The sequence below is a fragment of the Lepus europaeus genome, chromosome Y (genome assembly GCF_033115175.1).
Source record: "Lepus europaeus isolate LE1 chromosome Y, mLepTim1.pri, whole genome shotgun sequence".
Classification (NCBI taxonomy): Eukaryota; Metazoa; Chordata; class Mammalia; order Lagomorpha; family Leporidae; genus Lepus; species Lepus europaeus.
In genome coordinates, this window is record NC_084851.1 from 31,483,140 (window position 1) to 31,502,937 (window position 19,798).

Here is a 19,798-nt window from a genome sequence, read left to right on the forward strand (position 1 = left end):
ACCTTGTTTGACGAAGCTCTGCACCTATATTTGGCCAACTTCCGAGTCAACCATCCGGACCTGGTCCTCCTGCAGTATGTGGACGACCTCCTCCTTGCTGCCGAAACAGAGCAGGACTGCCTAAAAGTTTTTGTAGACACTTTCTCCGGATGGACTGAGGCATTCCCCGCAAAATGGGAAACCGCCCAGGTGGTCGTCAAGAAGATCATAGAGGAGATCTTCCCCCGGTTCGGCTTGCCTAAGGTAATCGGTTCTGACAATGGCCCAGCGTTTGTCTCCCAGGTAAGTCAGTTGGTGGCCAAAGCATTAGGCATAAATTGGAAATTGCACTGTGCCTATAGACCCCAAATTTCAGGACAGGTAGAAAGAATGAACAGAACAATTAAAGAGACCTTGACCAAATTAGCATTGGAGACTGGCATTAAAGACTGGGTCCAACTCCTCCCTATGGTGTTGTTCCGGGTCCGAAACACGCCCTCTCATTGCGGGCTGACGCCATACGAAATCCTTTATGGAGGGCCCCCACCAGTAGCAGGCTTGCTTGACCTTGCCAGTGACTCCGTTGCCGATGCCCCTAAATTACAGGCCCGGTTGAGAGTGCTCCAGATCATCCAGAACCAGGTCTGGAAACCTCTTGCAGCAGCCTACCAACCCAAGACAACCATCCCACATCCTTTCCAAATAGGTGACACTGTGTATGTCCGAAGGCACCAATCTAAGACTCTAGAGCCCCGGTGGAAAGGCCCCTTCACTGTGCTGTTGACAACTCCCACCGCTCTCAATGTCGACGGAATCGCTACTTGGGTCCATGCCTCACACGTGAAGCGAGCACCACCCCCCCAGGGCCCCGAGGATCCAGATAGACCAGCCAAATGGAAGCTCCAGCGCACTCAGAACCCACTCAAGCTAAGACTTTCAATAACTGTTTAATATTTGTGATGTTCCTGGCCTTTCCCCATTGTTTTACCAATCCCCATGCTCCACAATTGTTAACATGGGAAGTAATTTCCTCCACAGGACGGGTGGCCTGGTATGTTAGTGGGTTACATACCCCCGGGGTGTGGTGGCCCACCTTATACCCAGACGTATGTCAACTGGTTACTGGGTTAGATACCTGGGATATACCTGACCAGGATAATTTGACAAAAATCCCTGGAAATAGTCTTAACTACTGGGGCGTGTATGGCTCCCAGTCCCCAGTCAGTGGGACCCAACCCAGTCCAGCAAGAACAGAGTTCCCTCCCTCCAGTGAGGCAGGCTCTCCCCAGGCCACGCCTCCCACCCTTTTGCCTAGCTTGGCAAGTTTAACTCCAAACGCTTCAAGCCCCCGTGCAAACCGGACAGCGGCTGTTTAACCTTTTGACAGGGGCCTTTCTGGCCCTCAACCAGACCAATCCAGAGCTGACTGAGTCCTGCTGGCTATGCCTAGCCCCAGGTCCACCTTATTACGAGGGCCTCGCGGTCCCCTGGACCTGGAATGGCACTACAGAGGCAAATAATTGCCTCTTGCCCCTTCGGCCGTGTCTCACTCTTACAGTGGTGTCGGGACAAGGTACTTGTGTAGGAAATCCTCCCTTGTCCCACCGACACTTGTGCAATGTCATCCATAATGTTACTATACGAGATGGCCCATGTATTCTTAACAGGTTGCTCCAGTTTATCCGTGAGAGGCTTTTCCTTGTCCAAACCCTGGTGCTGACTCAACAGTACCAGTGTCAAGCTTCAAAGACCTCCGAGGTCCAATAGATTTTAGGATTAAAATCTGTGCAAAAAGAAAAGGAGGGAATGAAGGACCCTTATGGGGGAGAGGGACAAGAAACTAGGCCTGGGCAAATATCAGGGGCTTCTTAAGAGGTTAGATGTTCCCCAGAGTCTAGCGGGCAGGACGTTCTCTGGGAAGGAAAAGTCAATCCCCTTCAGAGAATCTCTAGGCATGCCCAGAGCAGAACTGCCCCTCCCCTCCAGGAAACCTCTGGGCACGCCCAGGGCAGAGCTGCCCCTCCCCTTCGGAGAGTCTCTAGGCGCGCACTTATGATGTCACTGTGACCGGCCAATCCTGTAACACCTCAGCACTCTCCCTCAGCACTCTCCCTCAGCATTCTCCGGTATGCTAATTGTCCCTCCGAACCAGCCAATCCCGTGCCACCTCTGCATTTTACACCAGCACTCTCCACCAGCATTCTTCGCCAGCATTCTCCCATATGCTAATGGTCCCTCTGAACTGACCAATCCTACGCATGCACATTAGGAATATGCTAATTCGTTGCCTATATAACCTGTGTGAAACTGCCGCTCAGGGCTCCTCACTGCCTGAGGTGGGGGCCCGTTTGTGCAAACGTTCAATAAAAACCTCGTGCTTTTTGCATCAACTGGTCTGGAGTCTGGATCTTTGGGCGTCCTCCCGAGCAAGTGGGCATCTCTGCAACTGAGAGGTCCAACATAATAATGCATTCTAGACTGTTGCTAGAACAGTGCTGTTCATACCACCTATAGGAAAGGACAAGCATTTTCCCCACCACATTGTGGATTGGTATTTTGCTAAATAAAGTAAAATGTAAATTACTAGAAACATGAAATTCTGAAAGGACAGAAAATATATAATCCTGCTTTTTCATTTTAAATCAGATGCTCCTGCAAAATGATTCATTGCTTCACATGATAATTACTATATTTTATTTTTAAACATCTGCAACCTTTATGGTTTGTTGAAGTCTTGGAATATTTAACTACCTATACAGATTTAATGTAATTTTATGGGCTATTTTTAGATAACTTCCCTTATCTCCTGGCATTAGTATTGTTTCCAACAAAGTACTCATTCCTTCTCACAGTAAAGATAGCATGTTGTTTTTCAATTCATATTTGCAGCACATTTGAATTTTTTGTTCTTTGACTTTCTACCTACCACCTATATGTATCTTTAATATTCTAGTTTAAGTCAGTATTTGCCCAGTGCAGTGGAGGCCATCTTACTTGGGTTTTACATTGTGAGGTCATCAGCTTCCTTAAAGTTCTATAGGTTGTCCTGGCAGCATTCAAGTACACAGTTTCTCAGAGAGACCTTAGACTGGCGTAATCATTCAACACTTCCAGGTAATATATTTTGAACATCTTATGGATATTTATGGGACTCTAAATTTCCCTTTAGTTGTGGAAGCTAAAGAAGTTGATGCCACTTCTGGTGCCATTGACTTTGATTTTTTCTTGAATCTTTATTTACCTTTTTAATGTGTTGTAATAGTCTACTGCCAATTTTCCATATGTCTTTTATCATTCTCTTATATCTCCCACTGGATTTAGTCACAATATATTTTATTTCAGTAAACACCCATTTTTATGTTTCATCTTTCAGATTACTATTAGCTTGATTTTAATATCATAATCTAAGTTTATACTTCCACTGTGAACCTTTGAACAAATTAAATTTTGAATGAGATCTTAAATTATTATGCTCATATATTTTGAGAAGTCTTTGCGTTCCTGATAATTCACAGTAAGTATACCTGTAATGAATTTTTAAAGCCATTTTTTCTTGTTTTCTTTTTTCAAGATTTGTTTACTTATTTAAAAGAGTTTCAGGGAGAGGAGAGTCAGAGATCTGCCATCTGTTGACTTACTCTACAAATTGCTTCAATAGCTGGGAAGGCCAGGCTGTAGCCAGGAGTTTCTTCTCATCATCTACATTAGTCCAGTGGGCCATTCACTTGGTTTATCTTCCAATGCTTTTCTCAAGCCATTAATAGGGAGCTGGGTCAGAAGTGAAGCATCAAGGATAGGAACCAGCACCAATCTGGGATGCCTGTTTCACAGAGGGAGGATTTACCTGCTGTACCATGATGCTGGCTCCCATGAAACATATTTTTAACTTAACTGAATTTATGGGACTCTATATTTATTATCAGTGTATGAGAGTTTCAGTAGAATTGATACAACATTGGCTTTGAATTTTCACTGCTAACTTATTTGATCTTTGACTTCCCTTTTGTATTTTTTTCACCCATTTTCCTTTTTAGGTTAATTGTAGTCATATAGTTTCCAGCCAAATACTTATATCTACTTGTTATTCTACTATTGTTTCTCTGAAATGATTGTTTCTTACAGTAATTTGATTTCATAGCATCTCTATCTTTATTTAATTTTTATGTTCTTGTAACTATCACCTATGTATATCTTTTTTAAAAGATGTATTTATTTATTTGAAAGTCAGAGTTACATAGAGAGAGGAGGAGAAACAGAGACAGAAGTCTTTCATCCATTAGTTCACCTCCCCCCTCCACACACACACTTGGTTGCAACTGCCATAGCTGTGCTGATCCAAAGCTTGGAGTTTCTTCTGAGTCTCCCACATATGTGCAGTGGCCCAAGGACTTGAGAGCTGGATTGGAACTGGAGCAACCAGAACTCAAACTAGTGCCATGTGGGTTGCTGGCATTGCAAGCAGTGGCTTTGCCACTGCACTGCTCCCACTATGCATCTTTAGTAATCTATTTTTCTGCAAATCCTACCACTTTGAAGCTTATGCTATCCTGCTTGGTGTTTTAATTATGAGGTTATCAACTATAACAGATTTCTATAAGTTGTCTCGGCACTTTCAGGTATAATTTTCAGAGTCATTTAGGAGAATCTTGTCAATACCCCATTCAAGGTATTAGAATCCTGGTAACTGTGAATGTTCATGGAACATTAACATGGCCTTTGATTTTTTTTTTGAAATGTCAGTAGGTTAGTTCTAAATAGTGATGTCTTTCTGGTGTTTTTATTTTGGCAGGTGGTGTTTTCTTTGATTTACATTTCATGAAAAGCTTTCATTTATTTTTCTTTTCACATTAGTTATAATAGTATTCTTTTAAAAATATTTTATTTATTTGAAAGTCAGAGTTACAATGTGAAATGGAGACAGAAAGGAAGAGTGAGAGTAAGAGAGAGAGAGGGATAGAGAAAGATAGAAGAGAGAGATCTTCCATCCTGTTTCACTCTCTTAATGCCTGCAATAGCCAGGGCCAAGCCAGGCTGAACCCACAGGCCAGAAGACTTTTTTAGGTTTCCCATATGGATGCAGGGGCCAAGGAATTGATCCATCATCTATTGCTTTCCCAGCAGGGAATGCTGGATCATAAGTGGAGCAACCAGGACTTGAACTCTTACCCATATCGGATGCCAGCACTGCAGTGACTTTACGCACTATGTCACAATGCCGGCCCCAATAATCTAGTTTTCAACTGCTTTTTATCTTCTTGTAATTCTGTCATTGCTACTAAAAACTGTTCATTTTTCATAGTAATCATAAGATGTTTTATTTTATAACAATCTTTTTATTTGCTTTTGCATTTGAGTTCATAGCTAACACCTATATATCTCTTTAACTTTGTACTTTAAGCAGCACTAGCACTGTGAATGCCTGGTCATCCTGGTTGGCTTTTGCATTATGAGATACTACACTTTTTGCTGGAAGCCAACATGGACACATTTCTCAGAGGCATCCTGGAGTCCTCTGATAATTTTGATAAGTCATTCCTGCAGATATCACAGTTTTATCTTTTCTGATTATTTGAGATTCCTATGTTCAGTTTTTTAAAGTCTCCATAGAATAGTTTTGGATACATATTTCCTTTAGAATGATTGTGGTTAAAAAAGAAAAAGAGACTATTGTGGGAAGTTACACAACCTTTGATTTATCTTTCCTGAGATATATTTTTGTTTTCCCTTTTTCAATGTACTTCTATTGGTCTACTTTAGAGTAATGTTTCATATCTCCTTTTTCTACTGTGTTCCAACTATAATTACTCATTACTTTTAAGAATAATGGCAAATGAATTTTATTCCATTTTAAATTTTTATTACTATAAAGATAATAATTTTGATGCAGTTTATAGGTACAATTTGAGGAATACAACCACATTTTCTTTCCTCTCTCCATCTCCCTTTCTTTCTTCCCTTTTTTTCTTTTGTTTTTGCAATAAGTATTAAAATGTCCTTTACAATCACAGGCTTAATGCACCTCTAAACATAAAGTTCAACAAGTAAATAGAAGAAACATTATTCCACAGGAAAAAGAGAAGCAATATAAACAATGATTATATCATGCTGTCAATTTCATTTTTATGCATTGTGGGTTTTGTATTCTATATTAGAAAACATATAAAGGAAAATACATAATCTCTTTTGTCAGTGGATTATTTCACTACACATAATCATCTCCAAGTGCCTCCATTTAAAAAAAATCATTTAATAATTTAAAAAATTTATTTAATAAATATAAATTTTGAAAGTACAACTTTGGACTATATAGGTTCCCCCCACCATAATCTCCATCCCGTCTGCAAACCATCCCATCTCCTACTCCCTCTCCCATCCCATTCTTCATCAAAATTTGTTTTTAAGTATCTTTATATACAAAAGATCAACTTTGTATATACTAAGTAGTGATTTCATCAGATTGCACCCACACAAATACACAAAGTATAAAGTTTTGTTCAAATACGAGTTTTACCATTAATTTGTATAGTATAACACATTGAGGACAGAGATCCTACATTGGGAATAAGTGCATAGTGACTCCTATTGTTGATTTAACCATTGATACTTATTTATGATGTCAGTAATCACCCAAGGCTCTTTTATTTTAACTTTTATTTAATGAATATAAATTTCCAAAGTATGGCTTATGGATTACAATGGCTTCCCCCCATAACTTCCCTCCCACCTGCAACCCTCCCCTTTCCCGCTCCCTCTCCCCTTCCATTCACATCAAGATTCATTTTCATTTCTCTTATATACAGAAGATCAGTTTAGTATATATTAAATAAAGATTTCAACAGTTTGCACCCACATAGAAACACAAAGTGAAAAATACTGTTTGAGTACTAGTTATAGCATTAAATCACAATATACAGCACATTAAGGGCAGAGATCCTACATGATGAGTAAGTGCACAGTGACTCCTGTTGTTGACAGGACACTCTTATTTATGGCATCAGTAATCTCTGTAGACTCCAGTCATGAGTTGCCAAGGCTATGGAAGCCTTTTGAGTTCACCAACTCTTATTATATTTAGACAAGATTATAGTCAAAATGGAAGTTCTCTCCTCCCTTCAGAGAAAGGTACCTCCTTCTTTGATGACCTGTTCTTTCCACTGGTATCTCATTCATGGAGCTCTTTCATTTAGGTCATTTTTTTTTGTCAGAGTGTCTTGGCTTTCCATACCTGAAATACTCTTATGGGCTCTTCAGCCAGATCCAAATGCCTTAAGGGCTGATTCTGAGGCCAGAGTGCTATTTAGGACATCTGCCATTCTATGAGTCTGCTGGGTATCCCGCTTCCCTTGTTGGATCATTCTCTCCCTTTTTTGTTCTATCGGTTAGTATTTTCAGACACTAGTCTTGTTTATATGATCCCTTTGATTCTTAGCCCTATCATTATGATCAATTTTGAACTGAAGTTGATCACTTGGACTAGTGAGATGGCATTGTACATGCCACCTTGATGGGATTGAATTAGAATCCCCAGTATGTTTCTAACTCTACCGTTTGGGACAAGTCAGCTTGAGCATGTCCCAAATTGTACATCCCTTCCCTCTCTTATTCCCACTCTTATATTTAACAGGGATCACTTCCATCTTCCATCTGTAGGTTCACTCCCCAGACAGCAGTAATGGCTGGAGGTGAACATATCCAAGCCAGGAGTCAGGAGGTTCTTCCATGTCTCTCATGTGGCTGCAGCAGTCCAAGGACTTGGGCCATTCTCCTATACTTTCCCAGGTGCATTATCAGGGATTGGATTTAAATGGAGCAGCTGGCACTCCAACCAGCTGGTGCTGCAGGCCAGGGCTTTAACTGCTGCACCATAGCGCAGGTAACTATATTTCATTAGATGTTATGGAATATCTTTTTTAACACCAAATGTTGGATTGATTTCTGGAGTTTCTATCCTGTTCCTTTGGTCTATCCATCTGTTTCTGTACCAGTATCATGCTGTTTTGATTACAACTGCCCTGTAGTATGTCCTGAAATCTGGTATTGTGATGCCTCCTGCTCTGTTTTTGTGGTACAAGATTGGTTCAGCTACTTGAGTTTTCCTGTGCCTTCATATGAATTTCAGCATCATTTTTCCAGATCTGAGAAGAATGTCTTTGGCATTTTTATTGGTATCACATTGAATCTATAAATTGCTTTTGGTAGAATGGCATCCATTATGTTGAAAAATGGGACTGCATTATTTTTATGACTGAGTAGTATTCCATTGTTTATGCCAAGTTTTTATTTCATATTTCTAATTCTTTAGTTTTATATTTGATAGTTTGTGTTTTATCTATACATACTAATATTCTTTTTCAATTAGAAAGCATCATTTACATCAAAACTATAATTTGTTCTGGCAATCTTCATTTACACAAATCTTAGAACCAATTTAGGTCCCACAAATTATTCACCTTTATTGATGATGATTTTTTTAATTACTTGATTAATTATTGGGGGGCTTTAAATTTTACTATGATATTTAAAATATGCAATTGAGTACTTCTAAGTACTATCCTCTTGGATTTATTTTTATTCTCAAAGAAATGTGATTTTTTACTTTCTCTTTTTAAATGCAATAATGATTTATTTTTCCTCAACTGCCTTTACAATTGGTTGTCACTCTATTATTTCTCTTACCAGATTACTCATTTTTTCACAAATACTGATCCTTAAGTTATGCACACATAAGAAAAAGTTTTAAGCCTTCTGATAATTCACCCTTTTGTGTAACAAATTTTTGTTTGTTCTCAATTTTTTCTTATTTTTAAGCTTTATTTAATAAATATAAATTTCCAAAGCACAGCTTTTGGATTACAGTGGTTTTTCCACCCCCATAACTTCCCTCCCTCTTGCAACCCTCGCATCTCCCACTTCCTCTCCCATTCCACTCACATCAAGATCATTTTCAATTATCTTTATATACAGAGATCAATTTAGTATATATTAAGTGAAGATTTCAACAGTTTGCAGCCACACCAAAACACAAAGTGTAAAATAATGTTTCAGTACTAGATATAGCATTTATTTACATTGTACAACATATTAAGGATGGAGATCCTACATGGGGAGTATGTGCACAATGACTCCTGTTGTTGATTTAACAATTGGCACCCTTGTTTATGATGTCAGTAATCATCTGAGGCTCTTGTCATGAGTTGCCAATGCTATGGAAGGAAGCCTTGTGAGTTTGCCAACTCCAATCTTATTTAGACAAGGTCATAGTCCAAGTGGAAGTTCTCTCCTCCCTTCAGAGAAAGGTACCTCCTTCTTTGATGACCTGTTCTTTCCACTGGGATGTCATTTGCAGAGATCTCTAATTTAGGGTTTTTGTTTTGTTTTGTTTTGTTTTTGCCACAGTATCTTGGCTTTCCATACCTGAAATACTCTTACGGGCTCTTCAGCCAGATCCAAATGCCTTAAGGGCTGATTCTGAGGCAGAGTGCCGTTTAGGACATCTGCCATTCTATGAGTCTCTCCTTTTAATTCTATCAGTATTTTCAGACACTAGTCTTCCTTATGTGATCCCTTTGATTCTTAGCCCTATCATTATGATCAATTGTGAACTGAAGTTGATCACTTGGACTAGTGAGATGGCATTGGCCACACAACCTTCATGGGATTGAATTGGAATCCCCTGGCATGTTTTTAACTCTACCATTTGGGACAAGTCAGCTTGAGCATGTCCCAAACTGTACATCCCCTCCCTCTCTTATTCCCATTCTTATATTTAACAGGGATCACTTTTCAGTTAAATTTAAATGCCTAAGAATAATTGTGTGTTAATTAAAGAAAACAACCAATAGTATTAAGTAGAACAGAAAGAATACTAAAAGGGATAAAGTATTAAGTTGTTTATCAACAGTCAGGACACAGACTGATCCAGTCAGTGTTTCAAATCAATCAATGTGCTTCATCACATTATTAAACTGAAAAACAAAAACCATATAATAACCTCAATAGATGCAGAGAAATCATTTGATAAAATACAACACCCTTTCAGGATGAAAATCTTAAGAAAATTGAGTATAGGCAAAACCTCTGCCAGGACCTTACTGAGTGGGGAAAAATTGGGAGCATTTCCACTAAGATCCACAACCAGACAAGAATTCCCACTCTGAAAACTGCTACACAATATAGTCATCAAAGTTTCAGTGAGAGCCATTAGGTAAGAAAAAGAAGTCAAAAGTGTAAAAATTGAAAGGAAGCAATGCAAATTATTCCTATTTTCAGATGACATGATTCTAGATATAGCCTGATTGAGCCAGGGCCACTAAGCAAGAAAAAGAATCCAGAGGATAAAAATTGGAAAGGAGCAAGTCATATTATCTGTACTTGTAGATGATATATTGGGGAACCAAAAGACTCCACTAAGAGACTATTGGAACTCATAAAATAGTTATGTAAAATGGCAGGATATAAAGTTAACATACAAAAATCAATAGCCTTTTTATACACAGACAATACCATGGTTGAGAGAGAGCTTTTAAAATCAATCCATTCATAATAGCTACAAAAAGAATTAAATACTTTGTAATAAATTTAACCAAAGATGTCTCTCTCCTATGAAAATTATAAAACATTAAAGAAAGAAGTAAAATATATTAAAAATGGAAAATAAATCAATGTTTATGGGTTGGAAGAATTAATATCATCAGTATGTCCATACTACTGAAAACAATTTACAGATTGAATGTGATCGCTATCAATATGCAATAATATTCTTCTCTTATCTGGAAAAACGATGCTAAAATTCACACACAAACACAAGAGATCCTGAACACTAAAGCAATATAATATGATAGAAACCAAGTGGAAGGTCTCACAATACCAGATTTCAAGACATACAACACGACAGTTATATTCAAAACAGCCTGATACTGGCATAAACAGATGTGTAGACCAATGGAACAGAATAGAAACTCCAGAAACTGGTCCATGAATCTAAAATCATTTAATTCTGATGATGGAACTAAAATCAATCCCTAGAGCAAGCACAGCCTATTCAACAAATGAGGCTGGGAATATTGGATTACCACATGCAAAAATATAAAACAAGACCCCATCCTGACACCTTACACAAAAATCCACTGAAAATGTATCAAAGACCTAAATCTATGACCTGATACCATCAAATCACTAAATAATATTGTGAAAACACTGCTAGATATTTTCATAGGAAAAGACTTCTTGGAAAAGACCCCAGAATTATAGGCAAGCAAATTTGAAATTGAGAAATGGGATTACATCAAGCTGAGATGCTTCTGCACTGCAAAAGAAGCAGCAAAGTGAAGAGACAACTGACAGAATGGGAGAAAGTATTAGCAAACTATGTGTCTGATAAAGGGTTAATATCCAGAATCTGTAAGTAGCTCAAGAAATTCTGCAAAAACAAAACAAAGTATCCAGTTATGAAATAGGCAAATGACTTGGACAGGCATTTTTCAAAAGCAAATACCAAATGGCCAACAGCTGTTTAAAAAAAGTGTTCAGGATCACTAGCCATTATGGAATTGCAAATTAAAAATACAATACAGTTTCAACTCACCCCAATTAGAATGACTCTTATACAGAAATCAGTAACAATAACTGCTTCTGTGGATGTGAAGAGAATGTATCCTAATTCACTGCTGGTGTTAATGTAAATTGATGCAGCCACTGTAGAAGACCATATGGAGATATTACAGAAACCTGAACATAGACCTACCATTTGTTCTGTCCATCCCACTCCTAAGAATTATCCAAAGCAAAAGAAATCATCATTTGAAAGAGCTAATTGTACCCCCAAGTTCATTTCTGCTCAATTCCTAGTAGCTAACATATGTCCATCAACTGAAGACTGGATAAAGAAATTGTGATATATATATACATACACACACACACACACACTAAGGGAGTACTAATCAGCTGCAAACAAATGAAATCCTGTCTTTTGCAACAAAATGGATCCAACTGGAAACCATTAGACTTAGTGAAATAAGCCAGCCCCCAAAAGAAATTTATCATGTATTCTGTGATCAAGGGTAGCTATTAGAGTACCTAAATGGCAATGTATAGGACTGAAATTGAAATTTTCAGATTTGATGGTCATTTACATTCTTGGTCTATTCTGTTGAGGAACACTGTTTGTATCATCATACTCTTTATTGAATTATTTTATTTGTGTAGGGTTATCTTTATGGTAATTAAGTAAACTGAAAGTAGATCTTTATAAAAATTAAGATCGGGAATGTTAGAGGTAGGAGGAAGAACAGTTGGAGCATGGGTGGGAATGAAGGAACTATCACTATGTTCCTAAATCTCTATATATGAAATACATGAAACTTCTGTAGCCTAAATAAAATTTTAAAAAATGAATAAATACTAATGAAGAAGAAATATATTAAAACTAAACAAAACAGCCTAAACTCTGTAAATTCACCTCCTTTTGTCCTATTTCACTGGCAAGGTATCCATAAATTGATAAATCCAAATATCCTTACTCTGTTTGCCTTATTTTCTGGCTGGGTGACAAAGCCATAACCTAGTATTTGTGTTCAATACATTCTTGGTCTCTCAGGGCATGGATGAGTTCTGGAATAAAATTTTAGTCTCAAATAGAAAGACATACTTCAATAGAAAGATGGTTTTCTGAAATCAGGGAAAGAAATACTTCTTCCAATGAAGCCAGTGTCCCATCTTCCAGACATTGTGCTTACAGATCTCACTATCTTCAACTGAGGTTCTTTCCTAAAGATCATGCTAAAGGATTCTAACAAGAGGGTGAAGAAACAAGTTGAGAAATTCATTGGAAATTCTTCATCTGCACAAGCTCTGAACCTGGGAGACACACAGAAATGAGTACTCTATCCTAGCTTAGAAATTGAAATTTAAACCAGCTTTTGACTAAGAACCAAAGATAAGAAACTATATTTTTTTGTGGGATGAAAAATATTGGCCTAAGAGTGAAACAAAACCAAGTGACAGAGCAGTAACTTGCATTTAAAATAGTCGCTTAGAAGCAGGGGAAGCCTTAGGATGCATCACTGGGGCATTTCTTTGGTGTAAATATTCCCATCCAAGGCTGATTTCAAGATGCTGATTTGATCTCTAAGAATGCATTTGCAAGCTTTGGCTCCAAATCTACTATGGAGAGCCCAGATGAGCCAGGCTCAGCCACTATTGAGTAGGTACAAGTAAGGAATCTCATAATCAATTGTGATGTTTAAACAACCATTTTGATGTGATCAATTTTGATATCATAATTCCATTGTGATGTCATAAACCAATATAGCCTAGTTGGCCAGCACCATGGCTCACTAGGCTAATCCTCCACCTGCAGTGCTTGCACCCCGGGTTCTAGTCCTGGTTGGGGTGCCAGATTCTGTCCTTGTTGCTCGTTTTCCAGTCCAGCTCTCTGCTGTGGCCCAGGAAGGCAGTGGAGCATGGCCCAAGTGCTTGGGCCAAGCACCTCCCTGGGATACCCAGAGGAAGCACCTGGCTCCTGGCTTCCAATCAGTGCAGTGCACCAGCCATAACAGCCATTTGGGGGGTGACCCAATGGATGGAGGACCTTTCTCTCTGCCTCTCTCTCTCACTAACTCTGCCTGTCAAAAAAAGATACAGTTGTCATTTCATAATCAATTGTGCTTTTGTGAATATCCTTATGATATTATAATGATGATAAACCACCAACCCTATTACAAAAACCTACCATTATAATGTCATAATCAATTGAAAACACAAAAATGCCTTGTGATACAATAAATATATCATTATGGTGTCATAGCTGTGATTTCATAAACCTCCATTGTCATATCATACTTAATTATTATGTCAAAGGAATCATTACAATTTTATAAACTGATATTTTGACACCATAAACCAACCATTGTGATATCATAAACCTACTGTTATGATGTCACAATCAAGTAATCACAAGTAAAATCATAAATACACTGTGGCATCATGAACCCACAATTCTGACATCATAATCAGTTGTGATGTATTGTGATATCATAATTGGTTGTCTTGTCATATATCAGCATTGGAAATTATAATCAATTATGATGCCATAAAATCCATTATGAGATCATATAGCAGTATAGTGAAGTTATTAATGTACTATTATGAAGTCATAAACCAATGATTGTATTGTAATAAAACTAGCATTATGAAGTTATAACTGTGATATAAAATCATTGTGATTTGAAAATCTATTTTGATGTCATAAAACATTGTGTTAAACTATCGTTCTTATTTCCTAATCAATTGTGATGCAAAAACCCTTCAGATATCATAACCAATTGAAATGTGATAAATCATGATCATGATAAAAATCTGCCATTGTGATTTCATCATCATTGTGAAATCACCCAAAGCACTGTGGCATCATAAACACATTGTTATGCCATTAACTGCAATTATGATGTTATAGTAAATTGTGGTGTCATAAACAGCACATGATGTAATAAACCAATATTTTGTGACAAAAGCCACTGTGGTGTTTAAAGTTATATTGTCAGATAATAATCAATTGTGACATCATAAAATTCCTTTTGATTTATAATCACCTGGGATATCATTAACCACCATTTTCATAAAATTATCACTGTGATAACATTAATTGTGAATTCATAAAATCTATGAGGTAAGAAATTTATCATTGGACATAATACTTCATTATATCATAGACCACCAGTGTATATCATAATCAATTGTGAATCATATAGCAGCAGTATGATGTAATAATCAATTATGATGTTAGGAAATCTTTATGCTGCCATACAAATATTCTGATCTCATAAAGTCCTATAATGATGTTATAAACTAACCATCATTCTGTCATAATGAACTATAGTTATAAAACTATTATGACAGCATAAACCAACAATTCTGAAATCACAGTCAATTGTGGTGACATAACCAATTGTGATATCATAGATTTCCATTGTGATTTCATAAAGCCACCATTATGATTTTGTAATCAAATGCACTGTCGTGAAAAGAATTGAGAGAGCTGGAGCAGGGCAGCGGTGGTGGCCATGGTGGTGACAGCGGTGGAGGCATAGTTCAGCCTCCTCCACTGGCAGAGTGAGTGGCCTGGCTTGGCTTGGCTTGGCTTGGCTCACCTCAGCTCCTGCATGACCTCCACAGCTGCCACCACCATGAAGCCTGCCACCCCACTTGCACCATGTAGCAATGAGTTCTGAGAAAGTGCTAGCCATTCAGGCCAGAAAATGGAAACCAAAAAGAGAGAAACAACCAAAAAAGCTGGAGCATCAGCAGACAGCTCCTTTATTTCCTTGACCGCTGCCACCACGACCACCTTCGCCACCTCTATCAGACCCCACATCCCCAAAAGCCAGAGGAAGGGCTCAAACGATGAGGAGCAAGAGGACCCCATGGACTACTGCAAAGGTGCCTGTCATCCAGTGAAAATTGGAGACCTCTTCAATGGCTGTTATGTTATTAGAAAGCCTGGAGGGAAGCACTTCTTTGCTGTCTGGCTGTATTGGGAAAAGATCTGTTGCTATGAAACTTGTAAAAGTGCCCAAGATTATATAGAAACAGCCTTGGATGAAATAAAATTCCTCAAGTGTGTTCAAGAAAGTGATCCCAGTGATCCACAGACATGGTAGTCCAGCTGATCGACAACTTCAAGATTTCAGACATGAATGGAATACATGTCTACACAGTATCTGAAGTGCTTGGCCTCCATCTCCTCCAATGGATCATCAAGTCCAACTATCAAGGCCTCCCAGTGTGCTGTGTGAAGAGTATCATTTGACAGGTCCTTCAAGGGTTAGTTTATCTGCACAGTAAACGCAAGATCATTCACACTGACATAAAGCCAAAGAAAACATTCTAATGTGTGTGGATGATTCCTATGTGAGAAGAATGGCTTCCAATTCCACTGAATGGCAGAAAGCGGGTGCTCCTCCTCCTACAGGGTCTGCAGTAAGTACGTCTCCACAGCAGAAACCTATAGGAAAAATAACTAAAAACAAAAAGAAAAAGCTGAAAGAGAAGCAGGAGAGGCAGGCAATATTATTGGAGAAACCCCTGCAAAAGATAAAAGAACTGGAGTGCAGAGCTGAAAGGAAAATAATAGAAGAAAACATCACCTCAGCTGTATCTTCCAATGAGCAAGATAATGAATACCACCCAGAAGTGCAACTAAAGGTGGCAGAATTGGAGGAGGCTGCCGAGGAGGAGACCACAAAGGCAGTGGTGAAGCTGAGGACCAACGTGAGAAAGAAGACGCCAAGAAAGGAAACAGGAACTTGCAAACCTAGATCCCACATGGATAGAATCCTGAAAACCAACTGAATAGAGAATGGACCCTTCTCACTGGAGCAGCAGCTAGAGGAGGAGGAAAATGATGAAGATGACTGCCCAAATCTCAATGAGTATAACCCTGATGGGCCAAATGCAGAAAGTGATCACACATGGAGCAGCTCCTATGAACAGTTCAATGGTAAATTGCCAAATGGAACATAAAATTCCTGAGTCACAGCTTCCGGAGTTTCCTACTTCCCTGTTCTCAGGGTCCTAAGAACCTGTGGCCTGCAGCTCTGTCCTATCAGAGGTATCACCACTGACCAAGCAAGAGGAAATCATTCCACCCCATGACAGAAACAGAACTGTTTCAGCCTCCAGTACTGGGGATTTGCCAAAAACAAAAACTCAGGCAGCTGACTTGTTGGTGAACCTCTGGATCCTTGGAAAGCAGATAAAATTATAGTAAAAATTGTTAATCTGGGAAATGCTTGTTGGGTATGAAAACACTTAGAAGACATCCAGACATGGTAGTATAGGTCCATAGAGGTTTTGATAGGTACAGGTTACATAACACTTGCTGACATTTGGTGTAAGGTGTGCATGGAGAACTGTGGCACTTCACCAAGCTGAAGCCCTGGAGCCTGTTTGGTGTACTTGTGGAAAGGTATGGCTGCTTCCATGAAGATGCTGCACAGTTCTGTTTTCCTGATCCCAAAGTTAAAAACTATTCCAGGAAAGCAAGCCACTGCTGGAGAATGCCTTTGGCATCTGTGGTTGAATTCTTAGCAAATTCTACAAATATAGCATTCTGTGCTAGCAAATGCTTTCCAGTACATTGGAGCTAAAAGATGACTCTCATTATTTAATAGGATTGCAAGTGAGCTGACTTCATCCTCAGACCTTTATTTTCCTTTGAGGTACTGTTGTTTGAGATTTTTCTTTTTGTGCACTGTGGTCCTGAAGAAGGGTAGTCTTTTTGTCTTCAGCTAAGTAGTTCACTGCCCACTCTCTTCTGGTCTCTAAGAATTGTTTCCTGTGCTGTGTGACATTCAGATGTCATTTATCTGAATAAAAAATACTTTCCCATTTGTGTTTTGGCAGGCTTTGTAACTATGAAGAAATATTTTAGCTGAGTACTCTATAACTTACAATCATAAGATATTATCGGGGGCTGGCACTGTGGCTCATTGGGTTAATCCTCTGCCTGTGGTGCTGGCATCCTATATGAGTGCTGGGTTCTAGTCCTGGTTGCTCCTCTTCCAGTCCAGCTCTGCTGTGGCCCAGGAGGGCAGTGGAGGATGGCCCAAGTGCTTGGGCCCCTGCACCTGCATGGGAGACCAGAAAGAGGCACCTGGCTCCTGGCTTTGGATTAGCACAACTCTGACCATTGCAGTCATTTGGGGAATAAACCAATAGAAGGAAGACCCTTCTTTCTCTCTCTCTCTCTCTCTCTCTCTCTCTCTCTCTCTCTCTCTCACTGTCTATAACTCTACTTGTCAAATAATTTAAAAAAAAAGGATATTATCAAGTTGGAACCAAGAAATAGCAAGGAAATGTATAATTTTGCCTTCTGGCAAAGGGACATCATTCCTGCATTATAGTGTATGTAAATGCACTCTGTAAATGTTAATTTTCACTAGAAATGGGGTGGGGACTCAAATGCAGAAAAGCTACAAAGTCTTGAATGCTTTATAGCCTGAGTTGCATGTAGCAGATTTTAACTGCTCCAAGGCATTGTGCAGACTTTTCATTCCATAACAGTCCTTTTATATTGGACCTGAAATGAAGTGGTTCTGGGTTACAAGATGCCATTCCCCATATGGCACTTTAAAGAGGGAAAAGACATGCTTCTCATTCTAAAATATGCATTATGATTTAGCAGTCCCATTCCTATTTTTTTTGCATATTTCTAAAAGTACTTTTAAAGGAAAGGGGTGATTTCCCTTTAAAAATGTGATGGCTGGGTACCATGTGGTGAAGCCTCCTCCAAACAGTTAAGTTAAATACATAGATTAAATTGGACAAGAGAGAAAAAAGGATTGATAGTTAACAATTAACTGTGATAATATAAAAGACATGGCGACATCATAACCTAAATTTCTATAACATAATATATTATGACATAGTAAAAAACACTATGATGTCATAATTAATTCAGATGTGATAAACCACCACTGTGGTATTATATTCCTAGCATTGTGCTTTCATAGTCAGTTGTGAATGTTATAAATCAAATGTTGTCCCATAAACCTATCAATTTGATGTCATAATCAATTATGATGTCATAAACCACCAATAGGATGCTAACATCATTATCATAAAAACCAGTGTGGTTACATAAACCAAATGATGACATAAAAACTTTGTGATATAATAAAGCTACCATTATGACATCACAATCAATTATGATGTCACAAAATCATTGTGATGCCATAAAACAGTACTGTGGCCTCATATGTAAATTATAACATCAAATCAATCATGGACTCATCAAAATTGTTACACCATAATCTACTATGATGTTATAAATCATGATTGTGATTTTATAGTTAATTTTTGTGTCATAAAATCATTTTGATATCATACAGCAACCATAGTTATAATCAATTTTCATTTAATAAACTACCATTGGTTTTAAGATAAAATCAACTTTGACATCATAAAATAATTGTTATCTCGAAGTCTATTGTAATGTCATAAAAATCTAGTGTGATATCATAAAACTACCATTGTTACATCATAATAATTTGTGATGTAAGGATGCTTTTGATGTCATAATTTATTGGGATGTAACAAACTGCCATTGTGATATCATAAGCCTAACATTGTAATGTCATAGTCAATTGTGATGTCATAAATACCACTGTGAAGTCAAAATCTACTCTGATGGCATAAATGATCATGGTGACTACAAAATCAATTGTGAAATGAAAAAAAATCAGTGTATCATAAACCACAATTTGTAGTAGATTTGTAAGTCAAAATTGTAATAGCATAAACCACAATTATGTTATGTTCTATTGTGATGTCATGAAATCCATTGTGATTTTATAAACAAATATTATGACATAAAATCAAGTCATCATTCTTACTTATTAATCAATTGTGAGGTTGAAAAATCAACTGAGATGTGATAAACTATGATTGTATTATAAAACTATCATTGTGATTTCATGAGCACTTGTGAAATAAAAAAAAACTATGAAATTATAAACAAGCATTATGGAGTCATAATGAATTGTGATGTCATAAGTCATCATTGTGATTACAAAACAGTGCCTAGAAGACTACTACTGTGATGTCATAATCAATAGCAAAATTGTAAAAATCATTGTGGTGTCATAAACCTATCATTGTGGTATAGTAATAAATTGTGATGTTATGAATAACATGATCTTTGTGATGTTATAAAACTACCTCTGTGGCTGATGCCACAGCTCACTAGGCTAATCCTCCAGCTGCGGCGCTGGCACCCCGGGTTATAGTCCTGGCTGTGGCACCGGATTCTGTCCTGGTTGTT

At 38.1% G+C, this 19,798-nt stretch overlaps 1 pseudogene; it reads left to right on the forward strand.

The window, feature by feature from the left end:
* Nucleotides 1-15,195: 15,195 nt before the first annotated feature.
* Nucleotides 15,196-17,064, forward strand: LOC133754034 (SRSF protein kinase 2-like; annotated as a pseudogene).
* Nucleotides 17,065-19,798: the final 2,734 nt, after the last annotated feature.